Source organism: Ascaphus truei, chromosome 7 (assembly GCF_040206685.1).
Source record: "Ascaphus truei isolate aAscTru1 chromosome 7, aAscTru1.hap1, whole genome shotgun sequence".
NCBI classification, from domain to species: domain Eukaryota; kingdom Metazoa; phylum Chordata; class Amphibia; order Anura; family Ascaphidae; genus Ascaphus; species Ascaphus truei.
The window spans coordinates 26,968,747-26,986,167 of NC_134489.1; the positions used below are offsets into that span (position 1 = coordinate 26,968,747).

The 17,421-nt window shown below is 43.0% G+C and overlaps 1 non-coding gene and 2 pseudogenes across 1 annotated transcript; all 3 read left to right on the forward strand.

Annotated features, from left to right (window-relative positions):
• Window positions 1-3,713: 3,713 nt before the first annotated feature.
• LOC142500057 (U2 spliceosomal RNA) lies at window positions 3,714-3,918 on the forward strand (annotated as a pseudogene).
• A 5,843-nt stretch (window positions 3,919-9,761) lies between these two features.
• On the forward strand, window positions 9,762-9,940 carry LOC142500785 (U2 spliceosomal RNA; annotated as a pseudogene).
• A 2,909-nt stretch (window positions 9,941-12,849) lies between these two features.
• Window positions 12,850-13,041, forward strand: LOC142500253 (U2 spliceosomal RNA). Its single transcript, XR_012802874.1, has one exon. It is a non-coding gene; the product is annotated as a U2 spliceosomal RNA (small nuclear RNA).
• Window positions 13,042-17,421: the final 4,380 nt, after the last annotated feature.

A 17,421-nucleotide genomic window follows, 5' to 3' on the forward strand; every position in this document is an offset into this window, starting at 1 on the left:
TCTGACTACATTGAGTGTGACAGTTTTTTTCTTACAGGAATGTGGTATTGCGCATATGCAAAATTATAATGAATATGCAAAGGACTGGTCACAGGGGCCATCAGTGTGGTCAGGATCAAATGAAAATAAATCAGCAGGGGTTGCCATTTTATTCAAAGGGAATGTAGAAATAATGTCTGTAAATGAAATAAAACCGGGTAGACTTATAAAAGTCAGTACATTAATAGATGGCTGCAGATGGGATTTTATTAATGTATATACTCCCCCTGATAAGCAAGAAAGATCCGAAACACTTCAGCTTTTAACCCTTTTTATGGACAGTTCTTGTCCTCAAATAATAAGCGGGGATTTTAACTGCATTTTAAAGGGAGAAAAAAGATTGGGGAAAAATGTCAGTAGAAATTTTGATAAAACTTCAGGGCAATTAGAAAATATCAAAACGGATTTTAGACTACAGGATGTTTTTAAAGTGTGTAACCCCAGAAAACCAGAAGCGGAAGGCATGACCTGGAGCAATGGGATAACCTGCTCCAGGATAGATTTTTGTTTTTGTTCGAAAGAACTAAAGCCTTTAAAGTGTGTTTTAATAGAGAATATTTTATCAGATCATAAAATCTTAACTTTTACAATAAAAAGCGACGAAGTAAAGAAAAGAAATAAAAGTGAATGGAAATTAAATACTAGCCTGCTGGAAGATAAAGATATATGTGACAATTTTAGGAAAAGTTTTAAAGAATGGCAAAAACAAAAGGAACCAGGCACCACAGTTTTTAAATGGTGGGAAGATATAAAAAGAAAGACAAAATTTTTTTTCATAAAAACAGGACAGGGGAAAGCAAGGGAAAAAAGGGCTTTTTTTGAAAACCTAAATATACAATTACAAACCTTGCATAAATTAAAAGACATAGGATGTGTGGTTGAGGGAGAAATAGCTGAAGCAAAAAAACAAATAAAAAAACTCTTAGAGGCAAGAGGGAAAGAAATTGTTTTTAATTCCAGAATAAAACACATAGAAGAAAATGAAAAATGTACCAGATATTTTTTTAAGAAGAAGAATGAGAAAAAAGAATTAATTGAAGAAATGAATGGGGAAAAAACTTTACAAGGTATTCTTTTAAAAGTAGCAGCTTTTTATAAAGAACTTTTTAATAAAAAGAAGATTGATAAATATTTTACAGAGGATGCTTTAAAAGAAATAACGCTTGTTTTAAATAAGGATGATCAAGGTTTTTTAAAAGAAGATCTTAAAATGGAAGAAATCTTAGAGGTTATTAAAGGTTTTAAAACAAACAAGGTACCAGGCAAAGACGGGCTACCAATAGAATTTTATGTCACCTTCTGGGATATTTTAAAAGAAGATCTACTGAGTATTCTTAAAGAGTGTTTTGTTTTTAAAAAATTGCCATCTTCATGGAAAAAGGGCACAGTGACACTTTTATATAAAAAAGGAGATAAGACAGATATTAAAAACTGGAGACCTATTACGCTCTTAAACTCTGATTATAAAATTTTAGCAAAAATTTGTGCAAACCGATTTAAAAAAGTGGTGGATAAGGTAATACATAGTAATCAAGTATGTGCAATCCCAGGAAGGAACATCTGGGAGAATTTAAACCTGGTTAAAAATATTATAAATAATACAAAAGAGAGGGGACAGAAATTAATGATTTTATCAATCGATTTTGAAAAAGCTTTTGATAGAGTTTCCCATGAATTTTTATTTTTGGTGTTAAATAAAATGGGAATACCAGAGTGTTTTTTAAATGTTCTTAAATCCTTTTATGATGGTTGTTCAAGTGAGTTTTTAATTAATGGTTTTAGAACTGAAAGTGTGATACTAGAGTCGGGAGTAAAGCAGGGGTGCCCCCTTTCTCCCCTTTTGTTCATTTGTGCCCTGGAGCCACTTTTGTGCGTCATTAGAAAAGACAAGATGATCAGGGGTGTTGCCCTACCAGGAGGGGGAGGTGTAGAGGCAAAAGTAATTGGCTACATGGATGATATTACAATTTTTTGTAAAGACCAAATATCATTAAAAAGAACCATTAAACAGTTAGAATTTTTTAGTGTAGCTTCCGGTTTTAAAGTTAATTTCAACAAAAGTAATATCCTAAAAATCGGACATTGGGAACCCCTAACTATACCAGATATCCCAATAAAAGAATCGGTTGACATACTGGGTGTTAATTTTAATGAACAAAATGAAGGAGATCAAAACTGGGAAAAATGTATAAAAAAAATCAAGGAAAAAATCACGATGTGGTATTTAAGGAAATTAACAATGGAAGGCAAAATTTTAATAATAAAAATGGTTATTCTCCCAATCTTGCTATATATAGGTTTAGTGTTCCCTCCCTCCACTGGAGACATACAGAAAATAACAAGGTTGTGTTGTGTTTTTTTGTGGAGTTCACAAAACGAAAAATTAAAAAGGGAAATTATTTATAAAGAAAAGAATAACGGAGGAAGAGGCTTCCCAGAACTCAGATTATTTCTGTATGTTAAGTATTTTGCCTTTTGCCTTTTAAACCTTGGACGGGGAAATTATTGGTCTGTATTTTTAAAGTATGAAATAGGTTTTTTTGCAAGAAAATATAAATGGTTTGTAACATCGTTAAAAACACCCCATGTTTTAAATTTATCAGACACATATAAGATTTTAGATAAAATTTTAAACGAATTTAGTTTACAAAACAAATCTTTAGAAGAAGTTACAGACCAAAAAAAGCTGACCAAGAGCATAAAAAAAGGAGAAAAGATGTGCATTATCCCGAATGTAAACGAGCAGGGATGTAAAAAAGCCTGGGAAAGAGTGTCAGAAAAGGAGCTTTTTAATAACCAAAAGGACATTACATGGTTATGTGCGCACCAAGCTTTGCCAGGCAAGTTCTTCCAACACAGAAGGGGCCTGGCGATGAGCGCCAAGTGCCCAAGGGAGAATTGTCCACACGATGAGACAACTTTACATATTATGTGGTCATGTAATTATGCTAAAAAGGTGTGGGGAAGAGTTTTCTTGCTCTTGCAGTGGATTGGTGGCCTAAAAATTCTAGACCCAGATGTAGTTTTTTTTGGGAGTTTTGAACTTAAAAACAAAAATCAAAACATTATTACCTGGAAAATAATTAATTGTATAAAAGAAGCCTTGTGGAAAGTGAGAAACGTTTTATTATATTTTAGAGAAGAAATACCAGTGAATGATTGCATCTCCCTAGCTTTTAGTCAAATGTATTTATATTATCTCTTGGACAGGAAGAAAGGGAATAAAGAAAGAGAAAGCCTATGGGGAGTACAAATATGGTCCACCATTTTAAAGAAATAAATAAAAACACTGAGACTGGTTTTTAAATAAATTTCTTTAAATATTACTGTAAAACAAATGTTCCAAACGCTTTTACAAAAGGGAAAAGTTTTTTAAAAATAGTCAAAATTTGTGTTTAAAAGCAAAATATTTGCTGATTAATTGGCAGTTTTTGTGCCTTTTTGGGTCCCTTTTTGTGGGGCATCGGAGAGTAGAGGTGGGCCGATGCTCCCCCCCACAGCAGGAGGCTGCGGGGGAAAAGCATATGAAGATATGTTACAGAAATGCAAAATTTGTTACAAGAATGTGATATGGACTAAAAATCCTATTGCTTATGTTGGGGTTCTTGTAATGTTGGGGAGGTTTTTTATTTTTCAAAAAGTTTGAGTTTCTCTTTTTTCTGTAACTAGGATATATGTCTTTTTCGAAATAATAAAAAAAAAAAAAAAAAAAAAAAAAAAAAAAAATCTGTTCTTATCAGTTTAATATCTGATACGTCCCCTATCTGGGGACCATATATTAAATGGATTTTTAGAACAGGGAGATGGAAGAAGAGCTTGCTCTGTCCACTCCACGCATTGACCTGGTATTGCAGTACCTCCAGGACCGGTGCACTTCCCTTTGGGGATATTTGGCTTGTATCAAAAAATAGAAACAAATGACTGTCTGACAGAAAAAAAACAAACATGCATTTTTGGCTCTTTCTTTTGCAAAGAAAGAAGAAGATGAAATGACGACAAAATAAAGCCTCCTTCTTTTTGCTGTGTCTTGTTTGCTCTTTTGCGTGGCTTCTTACTTTCTTTTCTTTTCAGCTCCTCCTCGCATGGAGCAGGAGTGCCGCCTGCTGCCTAGCCTAATTCAGTCCGAACGAGCAGATGCCTAAGAAACTCCTGTTGAAGCTGTATCCAAATAGCCTGCATAGCAAACACTGCAGCAGCAAGCAGCAAGCAGCAAGCAGCAAATGCCTTGACTTGCTGGCTTCTTGTCACAATGGCTGGCTGGCTGGCTGAAATGACCTGAACTGAAAAGCCCAGCCACTGGCTGCTTGCTTGCTGCCTGAGTTTCATGGCAGCCCAGACGAGTCGGCTAGCAGAGAAAAAGTGGGCGGTTCCTATGCAAATAAGCAGACGAAGCCTGGTGCCGGAAAAAGAACTGGAAGCATGTGCCTTTTTGGCTGTTTGCTGGCCATGCGGGCCCCCCAGCAGTGTGTGCGGCTGCTTTTCTTTACTCCATAGAAAGTCTTTGGCTTTTGCATCCGTCGTCGTCGTCGCCGCCGCTGCTGCATAGACTCCCCGGAGCTGTGTCGGGAGGAGCGGAGGCAGGCACGCTGGCCTGCTGGGGGAGGAGGCGAGCGGGCAGCCAGCGGCTCCCTCTGCCCTTCTCCCTAAAGCGTAGCGCCCCTGGCCGTCGGGCGGCGCTCAGGCGGGGGCCCATTTCTGGTTATCGCTTCTCGGCCTTTTGGCTGCGATCATTATGGTCGTTTGCTGAAGGGCCAACGGAGAGAGGGACCGACCCCTTGGCCTTGGAGCATCGCCCGAAAGGGCTAAAGCTCCCTGCTGCTTTTGGGGGGACGCACCCAATCTTGCGACAGAATCGAGATGGCGGCTTTCTATACGGGAGCGCGCATGAAGAACACCCTGCGGATCCATGCGGATGAAGAAGTGAGAGGACAAGTTACCCTGAGATACGTCATGGAGAAGATCTTAAGAGACGTGCTGGGCGTTCCAACCGGGAAGCTGTTTTGTGTACAGGACTTTCCACGCCAAGGTAATTACGACATAACCTTCGTTGTGCAAAGCGATGCTTTAAACATGTACGAAAATTTCAAGAAATGCAGAGGTGATGATAGACTCCGAGGAGTGTCGATAGAACCTTGTTTCATGATGGAGGAATTGCCCCTTATCGTGCACATGTTTAACCCTTACATGAAGACGGAGGACATTACTACCTTCCTTAAAAGGTATTGTGTTTCGGTTAAGGGAGGCTTCAAACAAAATAATAATTGGGGTGTCTTCAATGGGAAAAGGAAGTATTGGGTGCAGTTCAAACCAAATCCTGAACATATAGGTGGAGTTATGCAGCCTCCTGCAAACTTTAGCATCGCAGGAAACAGGGGATACTTATGGTACCCGGGTCAACCACAGTATTGCCGAAAATGTTTTACTTATGGTCACATCCAAGAAGAGTGTCCAAAGACATCAGTGGTCTGCAGAAGATGTGGGAAGGATGGGCATATGGCGGCAAATTGTGATGCGCCGCGCACTTGTGATCTATGTGGAGAGGCCAACCACGTCTCGAGACAGTGCCCTGAACGGACATATGCTCAGGCACTAGTTGCCGAGCAGAAAGCACATGAAGAAGGAGGTGAAATTGAGGAGGCCAGTACGCCAGATACCCCTGAGGCGGAAGAAGTTGCAGAGGTGGCAGAGAGTGAGCTACCAAGTGACATAGAGCCAGAGATGGGGTCTGTGACGTTGGCGGAGAGAGAAGTACCTCTTGTGGGGGAACAAGGAAAGGCGGATCCAGAACTTACAGAAGAGATGGAAGTCCAGATGATCCAAGAGAAGGGGAAACCCGCAAAGCGCAAAGCGGGGAAAGGAGGTGGGTCCGCGAGTAAGGCCCGTTTGACATCAATGGAAGAAAGAGATAGTGAGAGTGATACAGTAGCAGACTATCACATCTCAGACATTTCATCAAGTTCGGAATACCCAGAAAGCCCAGGCCAGAGCATCGAGGATGACCACTCATCAACGGGCTCAATTAAAAGTTATGCATCGGAACAAAAAGTGTCCCTTTTGACAGGGGTGATGGGGGTGTTGCATAAAAAAAAAGAAGGGGAAGAAACATGAGGGTTGGAATGGAGACTTTCGGTTCAAGAACCTTTCTTATCCTGATGCTTATTATATGCTCATTGAATGTGCGCAGCATAAGGGGTGCAGCGCGCAGAGCAATGGTCCTAGACTACGTTAAGCATTCAAGGGGAGATATTGTATGCCTGCAGGAATGCGCTTTAGAACACGCCCCAAGGGTAGGGGAGTGGAAGGAAGGACTAGCAGTGTGGTCACCTGGGAGTGCATGCAGAAATAGTGGCATTGGGATTCTGATTAAAAACCATAGGGTGACAGTAACCCAAACGGTTATTGTGGAACCAGGTCGGATAATGTTAGTGGTGTTAGAGGTGGGGGGTAATAGATTTAGACTTTTTAATGTGTATATGTCTCCAAGGAGGAAGGAGAGGAGAGTACTCATAGAGAAACTCAAATTGTTTCTACCGGGCTCTGAACCAACAGTGGTGGTGGGTGATTTTAATTGCACGGTGGCGGGGGGTGATAGAGAGGGGGTAGGAGAAGGTGGAGGAGTAGATAGCACGGGTGTTTTGCTTCAAAATTTAATAGAAGACTTGCATTTAAGTGACCAGGGGAAGCGCTTGGTGCCGGAAGAGAAGCGTTTTACCTGGAACAGCGATAAAGGGACAGCCAGATCTCGGATCGATTTCTTCTTGACTCGTGGTCTTAAGGTGAGTACGGTCACTCAAAAGGAAGTGGTGTTCACTGATCACGTATGGATGGAAGGGAATATATGTTTAGGGGAGGATGCAGAGTATGGAAGGAGTGCTTGGAAGCTGAATGTGAGGCTGCTTGAGGATGAATGGGTAAGAAAGAGTTTTGAAAGGATGTACGAAAGGTTACAAATGAAGAAGGATGAATATGGGGACCTGAGTGAATGGTGGGAGATGGTGAAAATGGAGACTAAAAGGTTTTTTATAAAGAGAGGATGTGAGAGTAAAAGGAAGGAGAGAGAGAAATATGAGAGGTGGCATTTGCGCCTTAATTTTTTGTATAAATTGAGGAATTTTGGGGAGGAGGTAGAATCAGATATTAGGGAAGCTAGGGAGAAGATAAAGGGGATGCTTGAGAAGAAGGGAAAAGAGATAATCTTTCAAGCTAGGATAGAAAGAGCAGAGCAGGGTGAAAGGTGCACGCGTTTCTTCTTCAAGAAGGCGTATGCGAGACAAGAATACATGAAGAATGTAAAAGACACAAATGGGTTGGAGGTGACTGAAAAGAGAAGAATGATGGAAGTGATTGAGGAATTTTATAAAGAGTTGTATGAGGTGAAAGGAAGGGATGAGAGTTTCGAGAAAGATGTGTTGAATGCACTAGAGAGGGTGTTGGAGAAGAGAGACCAGGAGGTATTAGACAGAGAAATTACTATAGGAGAGTTGGAAGAAGCTCTGGAAAAGGGGAAATCAAATAAGACCCCGGGAAGTGACGGTTTGCCCTACGAGTTCTATCGGACATTCTGGGGAGTCCTAGGCAAGGACTTCCTAGGGGTTTGTGAGGCTTGTTTGAGGAAAACAGAACTTCCAAATTCGATGAGGGAAGGCATAGTGATTTTAATCTTTAAGAAAGGGGACAAATCGGAGCTTTCAAACTGGAGACCGATTACTTTATTAAACTCAGACTATAAACTTATAGCAAAAGTTTTGGCCAATAGAGTAAAAATCATAGTGGATCAAATTGTTGGGGAGGAACAGGTGTGTGCAGTGCCGGGAAGACAGATTGGAGAGAACCTAGCTTTATTAAGGGATGTGATTGAAGATTGTAAGGGAAGGAAGCAAGCCGTGTTAGTTACAACTCTGGATTTTGAGAAGGCTTTTGACAGGGTTTCTCATGATTTCTTATACAATGTGTTTGGGAAAATGGGAATCCCTGGACATTTTTTGGGGTTTATAAAAGTATTGTACAAGCACGTCTATAGTCGGATTCAGGTTAACGGCTTTTTGACAAAACGGATAGAGGTTAAGTCGGGCGTGAGACAGGGGTGTCCGTTCTCTCCAGTGGCGTTTATTTGTGCACTAGAACCACTGATTCGCTTAATTAATAGAGATAAATTCATTAGAGGGGTAGAGATTCCGGGGAGTAGAGGCCGGAGCGTCAAAATTTTAGCGTATATGGATGACGTAACTCTAGTTTGTAAGTCGTCAGTCGCCCTTAAGAGAGCTCTATTCCAGACAGATATCTTCTGCCAAGCCTCTGCTTTTAAGATCAATAGAGCGAAGTGTAATATTAAGGCATTTGGGGAGATAGAAGGGTTGGGGGAACTGAACATTCCCGTAGTTGAGGGCCCCCAAGAGGTACTAGGCCTTAGTTTTGATAATAAATTGGAAGGGACGCAGAACTGGGTGAACCTAGAGGCTAAACTGAATAGGAAAATAAGTTTATGGTCCATGAGAGCCTTGACCCTTGAGGGAAGGAACCTGATAATAAAGTCAGTGTTCCTCCCGAGCATATTATATATCGGCCTGATTTTTCCTCCAACGAATGAATGGTTGCGAAAGATTTGGAGGTTGTTGTGCACCTTTTTTTGGGGATCCAAGACAGAGAAGTTAAGAAGGAGTAGAGTAGTCAAATCAAGAGAAAAGGGGGGGAAGAGCCTTCCTGATTTGGAAGTGTTCTTGTACGTAAATTATATCAGTTTTTACATACGTAGAGTAGGTAGGGAAGAGTTGTTGGTTTCACAATTCTGTGAATACATGATGGGGGGGATGTGCAGAAGACTTTGGGGAGTTAGGAATGACCTCACGAGACCCTTTTGTTTCAACCCGTCACGTTTCTATAAAGTTATAGAAAGGTATATTTTAAAATTTAAGGTGCAAATGCTTGGAATGGAGGTTTGGAAGACTAGGAAGAAAGTAACAAATGTGTTGAAAGAGAGGGAAAGAATGGAGATGATTGGGGGATTGACTGGAGAGCAAATGAAAAAGGGATGGAAGATGGTGAATGAGAAGTATCTGTTTAATGAGCAAAAGGATGTGGCATGGATGGCAGCATGGATGTGCCTCCCGGTGCGTGAGGTACAAAAGAGATGGGAACTGGCCGAAACGGACAGATGCCCGAGAGAATGTTGTGAGGAAGTGGAGAGCGTGGTCCACCTACTCTGGGAGTGCCCTTTTGCGAGGGCGGTTTGGAGGAAGGTGGGCCCACTGTTCAAAGAAGTTACGCTCTTGAAAAGTTTGAGTCTAGAGAGAATGTTGTTTGGTTTGGGTAAGTATGAGTATGGAAGAGAGAGGGTGACGTGGCAATTGATAAACTGCGTGAAAGAGGCTTTATGGCAAATGAGGAATGTTTTGGTGTTTCAGCAGGAGGAGGTGAATGTGAGAGATTGTGTTAAGGTGATTTTGAGCAGAATGTATCTGTATTATAGTAGAGATAGAAAGTCAAACAGAGATCTGGCTGTCCTTTGGAAACGGGAATCTTGGAAGGACCTAGTGTAAATGATGTGGGATTTTTTTCTAGAGGAAAGAAAGGGGGAATGAAAGAATAAAAGAAGGTGTAAATTATATGTTTTATTTTTTTCCAAATCAATGCATAAAGGGGTGTTGTATTTTGGGAGGTTTTTTATTTTTCGAAAGGTTCTTGCTTTCTGTAAAAATAACCTGAAAATTTATTTGAAATAAAGTACACCTTTAAAACAAAAAACAAAAAATCTGTTCTTATCAGTTTAATATCTGATACGTCCCCTATCTGGGGACCATATATTAAATGGATTTTTAGAACAGGGAGATGGAAGAAGAGCTTGCTCTGTCCACTCCACGCATTGACCTGGTATTGCAGTACCTCCAGGACCGGTGCACTTCCCTTTGGGGATATTTGGCTTGTATCAAAAAATAGAAACAAATGACTGTCTGACAGAAAAAAAACAAACATGCATTTTTGGCTCTTTCTTTTGCAAAGAAAGAAGAAGATGAAATGACGACAAAATAAAGCCTCCTTCTTTTTGCTGTGTCTTGTTTGCTCTTTTGCGTGGCTTCTTACTTTCTTTTCTTTTCAGCTCCTCCTCGCATGGAGCAGGAGTGCCGCCTGCTGCCTAGCCTAATTCAGTCCGAACGAGCAGATGCCTAAGAAACTCCTGTTGAAGCTGTATCCAAATAGCCTGCATAGCAAACACTGCAGCAGCAAGCAGCAAGCAGCAAGCAGCAAATGCCTTGACTTGCTGGCTTCTTGTCACAATGGCTGGCTGGCTGGCTGGCTGGCTGAAATGACCTGAACTGAAAAGCCCAGCCACTGGCTGCTTGCTTGCTGCCTGAGTTTCATGGCAGCCCAGACGAGTCGGCTAGCAGAGAAAAAGTGGGCGGTTCCTATGCAAATAAGCAGACGAAGCCTGGTGCCGGAAAAAGAACTGGAAGCATGTGCCTTTTTGGCTGTTTGCTGGCCATGCGGGCCCCCCAGCAGTGTGTGCGGCTGCTTTTCTTTACTCCATAGAAAGTCTTTGGCTTTTGCATCCGTCGTCGTCGTCGCCGCCGCTGCTGCATAGACTCCCCGGAGCTGTGTCGGGAGGAGCGGAGGCAGGCACGCTGGCCTGCTGGGGGAGGAGGCGAGCGGGCAGCCAGCGGCTCCCTCTGCCCTTCTCCCTAAAGCGTAGCGCCCCTGGCCGTCGGGCGGCGCTCAGGCGGGGGCCCATTTCTGGTTATCGCTTCTCGGCCTTTTGGCTCAGATCAAGTGTCTGGGCTGAGAGGTTTGCTGAGACTGTGCCCCCTTGGCCTTGAGTCATCGTCGCCTGATGGGACTAAAGACTCATGCTGCTATTAGGGGGGTGCGCTATCTCAGGCAGCGGGAGGTGATCAATGAGCGGACAAGGAGAGAAAGTGAGATGGTGAAGGGCCGGCGCCTTGGCCTTGGGGGATCGTCCTAACAGACTTAACCCCCTTGCTGCTATAAGGGTGCCGCACCAGAGCCAAATGAGGTTTTTTGCGGACAAGGACGAAAAGAGAGAGAGAGACGGTGAGGGGCCGGCGCCTTGGCCTTGAGGGATCGTTCCTTGGAACTTAACCCTCTTGCTGCTGTTGGGGTGCCGCACCTGAGCTGGGACGGACGGACGCTGGAAAGAAGGAGCATTGAGAGAGAGAGACGGTGAGGGGCCGGCGCCTTGGCCTTGAGGGATCGTTCCCAGGAACTTAACCCTCTGGATGCTGTGGTGGTGCCGTACCTGATCCTCAGACGACAGACGGACAAAGATGGAGACCGGTGGCTGTGAGAGAAACACCATCAGATTTCTGGTGGAGAAGACAAAGAGATGGCGTGTGGGACTTCAGGTTATCGTGGAGGAGGTGCTGTCAGAGATCTTGGAAATAGAGATTGGAGACATCTTCTGTATACAAGCATCCCAAAGACAAGGGATCTTTGATTTGTCATTCAGCAAGGAGATGGAGTGTTTGAGAACATACAAGAAGTGTGGAGAGAAAGTGGAGGCTTTGAGGAGAATGGGGATCTGTGCAATCCCCAGGTTTTTGGCGATGGAAAGACCTATGATTGTACATGTATACAATGTGTTTATTCGTAAGGAAGAAATTGTAACCTTTTTGAGAAGATATTGCTCGGTGGTTGGTGGAGGAGAACAGCAAAAGAACTCTTATGGTATCTTTAATGGTGAAAGACTGTTTAGAGTTTGTTTCAGACCGGACCCGGAGAATATAGGGGGAGTACTGCACCCCCCTGCAAATTTTTGTATTGGAGCAAATAAAGGGTTTTTGAGGTACCCAGGACAACCTTCTGGGGTGATATGTTGGAATTGTGGAAGAGAGGGACACATTGCAGGCAAATGTAATGCACCAAAGAAATGTGACTTTTGTTGGGATTTTGGACATTTAGCACGTCAGTGCCCGAAGAAGAGTAAAGAACAAGGGACAAAAAATGTTGTGACTAAAATTGTACCAAAGGAAGTGAATGTGAGTGAAATTGGTGCCATAATAAGTGATATGAAAAGAGAGAGTGCCTTTGTAGAGACAGAAAATGCAATATTGTGTGAGATTGAAGAGAATGAAGAATGTCAGAAGGAGGAAAAAGTTGTAGAGGAGGAAGTACAGGTTGAGGTTGAAAGTGAGAGGGGAAATGAGGAAGGTTTTTTCTTGGAAAAGGAAAATGTAGAGGAAAGTAGTGGAAGACAGTTTTGTGAAAGAGAAGAAGATAAAGAGGAATGTTTAGATACTAGTGAGGAGAAGGTGGAGAGTAAAAAAGAAGTACAGAGAGAGAGCATAGAGAGTGAAGAGAAAGTGAAAAGAAAAGAGGAAATACAATTGAGTTTTGTAGAAATATTAGAACAGATTGATAAGAGTACGGAAAAAGTAGGAAAGGATAGAAAGGGGAAAAAGAAAGCAAAAATAAAGAAAGGAGGTTTAGACAAGAGGTAGAGGTATGGAAAGAAATGTTTAGTAAGGGAAATCAGAAAGAGAAGAGATAATTTTTTTATGTGTTGTAATTTTTTATTTTTTGTAAGGGAAATGAAAGGTTTAGACAGGGAAAGATGAAAGAATGAGTGGAATAAAAAAATGAAGGGGAGTATAATTGGAAAATTTTCTGGTATGATAACTGATGGAATTTGAAGTTTTTTTGGACTAGTGGGGTATGGAAAAGTAGAGAAAAATGGGAATGTGTTGTGAAGTAACAAAATGTAATAGTGTTATTTGTTTGTTTGTTTGGAAATTATGAAAGAATAATTTTTAATTATATAATTTTTGTCCAAAAAGAAAAAGTAAATAAAATGTCAAATGTATATATTATACAATAAACAAAATAAAAAAAAAAAAAAAATCTGTTCTTATCAGTTTAATATCTGATACGTCCCCTATCTGGGGACCATATATTAAATGGATTTTTAGAACAGGGAGATGGAAGAAGAGCTTGCTCTGTCCACTCCACGCATTGACCTGGTATTGCAGTACCTCCAGGACCGGTGCACTTCCCTTTGGGGATATTTGGCTTGTATCAAAAAATAGAAACAAATGACTGTCTGACAGAAAAAAAACAAACATGCATTTTTGGCTCTTTCTTTTGCAAAGAAAGAAGAAGATGAAATGACGACAAAATAAAGCCTCCTTCTTTTTGCTGTGTCTTGTTTGCTCTTTTGCGTGGCTTCTTACTTTCTTTTCTTTTCAGCTCCTCCTCGCATGGAGCAGGAGTGCCGCCTGCTGCCTAGCCTAATTCAGTCCGAACGAGCAGATGCCTAAGAAACTCCTGTTGAAGCTGTATCCAAATAGCCTGCATAGCAAACACTGCAGCAGCAAGCAGCAAGCAGCAAGCAGCAAATGCCTTGACTTGCTGGCTTCTTGTCACAATGGCTGGCTGGCTGAAATGACCTGAACTGAAAAGCCCAGCCACTGGCTGCTTGCTTGCTGCCTGAGTTTCATGGCAGCCCAGACGAGTCGGCTAGCAGAGAAAAAGTGGGCGGTTCCTATGCAAATAAGCAGACGAAGCCTGGTGCCGGAAAAAGAACTGGAAGCATGTGCCTTTTTGGCTGTTTGCTGGCCATGCGGGCCCCCCAGCAGTGTGTGCGGCTGCTTTTCTTTACTCCATAGAAAGTCTTTGGCTTTTGCATCCGTCGTCGTCGTCGCCGCCGCTGCTGCATAGACTCCCCGGAGCTGTGTCGGGAGGAGCGGAGGCAGGCACGCTGGCCTGCTGGGGGAGGAGGCGAGCGGGCAGCCAGCGGCTCCCTCTGCCCTTCTCCCTAAAGCGTAGCGCCCCTGGCCGTCGGGCGGCGCTCAGGCGGGGGCCCATTTCTGGTTATCGCTTCTCGGCCTTTTGGCTCAGATCAAGTGTCTGGGTCAGGGGCAGGCTTGCGAGACCCGGCTCCTTGGCCTTGTGGCATCGTCCCTTCGGGGACTAAAGCCACTTGCTGCTTTTGGGGGGCTGCGTCAAAGCAGAGCAGGAGGTGATCATGGCGGCGGGAGCGCCTACAAAAAATACGATTCGTTTTCAGCTGGACGAGGAGGCGCAGACGAGGATTTATCTGAGGAATTTTGTGAATATCGTGTTGATGGAGACCCTTGAAGTGGAGATCAAGGAGATTTTTTGCCTACAAGACCCCCCTAGGTTGGGATTTTTTGATGTCACCTTTCACGACTTGGATGTCTGCATGCGAGTTGCTGGAAAAGCAAATGAAGAAACAGTGAGAGATGCGATGAAGGGGATTAAGCTAACTCCCTTCTTTATGATGCAAAATACTGCGGTGACGATTCATATGTTTGATCCGTATGTGGAGACTGGCGATTTAATGTTGTTCCTTCAGAAATATTGTAATAACGTAAGGGGCGGAAACAAGCTGGAAAATTTCATGGGAATTTACAACGGTAAAAGAAGGTTTTGGGTGGAGTTTAAGCTAGACGATTCCAGCCCTTTTGGGGTAATGTACCCCCCAGCGACCTTCAGCATTGGAGGGAAGAGAGGCTATCTAACCTTTGATGGACGCCCTACGTATTGCAGGAAGTGCCAGAAATATGGGCATGTGCAAGAGATGTGTGCCAGAATGGGAGCAGGTTGCAGGAATTGTGGCGAGGAAACGCATAAGTCTGCACAGTGCGGGGTTCCGAAGAAATGTCACCTGTGTGATGAGGAGGGGCACCTGGCCAGACAGTGCCCTAAACGTTCATATGCACGTGCTACAGCGAGAGGGCGAGAGGGAGCCGGTGCAGAGGGATCGTTTCCCTCCTCTTTCCAGGAACCCCAAACACATGAACCTCCAGAGGACGGGATTCCCCACAGTGAGGAGGAGAAGGAAGATGAAGAAGAAACAGAGGAAGTACCTGAAACAATTATCCCCGAGTCTGAACTCGCTGAAGCTCAGCTGATGGATAGAAAGCTGACAGAAGAGTCGGAAGAGGAGGAACCAATGGAAACGCAGGTACAAAGGAAAAGAAAGTTGTCAAAGAAAGACACAGAGTCGGAAGTGGATGCCCAAAAGACTAGACATGATTTGAGTGAGCAGCTGGCTGTAAGTGATAGTGAAGGCTCTTTTTCTGAAACAAATCCGGCTTTTGAGAACTTTGAGAGCCTTGTCGGAGCAGAGAGCCCGGAGGGGGAGTTTCAGGACTTTTCTTCTGTGTCCTTGGTGGGGAGCCCCGCGGAACCCCCTGAGAGTCCCCGTCAAAATGGGACGTTGGGGATATGCCGGAGGGCTCCAGAGACTGATGAGCCGGATTAAAATATGATTTATGATGGTGCGGATTGCGACTTTGAATGTGCGCAGCATTAGGGCTGCAACAAGAAGGGCAGCAATTTTTGATTTTTTGCGGTTGCAGAGAGCTGATATTGTAGCCCTTCAAGAATGTGGGCTTGTACATCCTTTGAAGGCGACAGATTGGAAGTGGGGACCAGCGTTCTGGTCGGGGGGATCCGATAGCAAGAATGCGGGGGTAGGGGTGGTGGTTAAAAGTCCAGATGTTTCGTTGGGTAAAACCAGAGTTATAGAACCAGGAAGGTTAATTTTAGTTTATGTCCAAACTGAAAGCTGTCGGTTTAGATTATTCAATATTTATGCCCCACCTGTGAGGAAAGAGAGGGCCGTTTTATTTGAAAAATTGAGGGGTTTTTTGCCAGGGAGAGAGCCGACAGTAATAGTGGGCGATTTTAATTGCATAATAACAGATGCAGACCGAGAAGGAGTAGGAGGTAAGGGGGAGGTTGACTCTACAGGGAGACTTCTGATTAAGATAATGCAAGAGTTCCATTTGATAGACGCAGGGGCACCAGGAAAGGGAAGAGATAAGGTGTTTACATGGTTTAGCGACAAAGGAACGGCGAAATCTAGAATTGATTTTTGTTTAATTTCTGAGTTTGTGAAAGTAAAGGATTTCAAGGGCCAAGAAGCAGTGTTTTCTGACCATGTTATGTTGAATGTAAGGTTAGAGGTGGAGGGAGAAGGAGAGAGAATGAAGAATGTTTGGAAGTTGAATGTGGCACTATTAGAGGATGAATGGGTTAAAAAACAGTATGAATGGGTATATAGGAGATTGAAAAGGGAAAAGGGAAAAGGGTGGTTTCCAAGAAGTGGGAGAGTGGTGGGAATGGGTGAAGCTCGAGTCAAAAAAGTTTTTTATTAAGATGGGAGCAAGAAAAGCAAGAAGGGAAAGACAATGGTATGAGAATTGGCAACAGAGACTGCAGTTTTTGTATAGGATGCGAAGATTTGGTCACAAGGTGGAGGGTGAAATAGAGGAGACTCGCAGAGTAATCAAAGAGTGTTTGGGAAAAAAAGGGAAATCCATAATTTTTAAAGCGAAAGTAGAGTGTGTGGAGTTGGATGAAAAGTGTACGAGTTTCTTTTTTAAGAAAGTTTTTGGTCGAAAGCAGAGAATGGAGGCTGTTTGGGATAAGAATGGGATGGAGATAAAGGGAAAGGAGAAAATGATTGAGGTGGTAGAAGACTTTTATAAAGATCTGTATGCGGAAAAGCGGAGAGACGAGAATATTGAGGCAGATGTGTTGAACGAGCTGCATAGGAAATTGGGAAGATCAGAGCAGGAATGGCTTAATAGAGAAGTAAATGGAAGGGAATTGGAGGAAGTGATTTTGGGAGGGAAAAGAAATAAGACACCAGGAAGTGACGGATTGCCGTACGAATTTTTCCAGACTTTTTGGACAATTTTGAAAGAGGACTTTAAGGAGGTGAGTGAGGCGGTGCTGAAGGAAAGTGGGGGAACGATCTCTATGAGGGAAGGCTTAATTACGCTAATTTTTAAAAAAGGTGAGAAAGAAGATCTAAAAAATTGGCGTCCGATTACGTTGTTGAATGTAGACTATAAAGTTATAGCTAAAGTGATTGCGAATAGGCTAAAGAAGGTAATACACAAGCTTATTGGGGAAGAACAGGTATGTGCGGTCCCGGGCCGACGGATAGCAGAAAACTTAGTAGCTTTAAGAGATGGGATTTGGGATAGCCTCAATAGAAATCGAGGTCTATTGGTGGCAGGAGTGGACCTGGAGAAAGCGTATGATAGACTTTCGCAGGAATTTGTCTTTAGAGTGTTAGGTAGGATGGGGGTTTCAGAGAGGTTTGTTGGTTTTATTAGGAAATTGTACATAGGGGCGAACAGTAGGGTTTTGGTCAATGGTTTTCTTTCAGGAGTTGTAGAGATCAAATCGGGGGTAAGACAGGGATGCCCTTTGTCACCCATTATGTTTATTTGTGCGATGGAGCCACTCCTGTGTATGCTGGATAAAGATAAAGTGGTAAAAGGGGTAACAGTTCCAGGGAGTGGAGGGCGTCAATTAAAAGCTCTAGGCTATATGGATGATGTTACTATTATTTGCGATTCAGAGAGGGCGCTTAAAAGAGCAATGTGGCAGGTA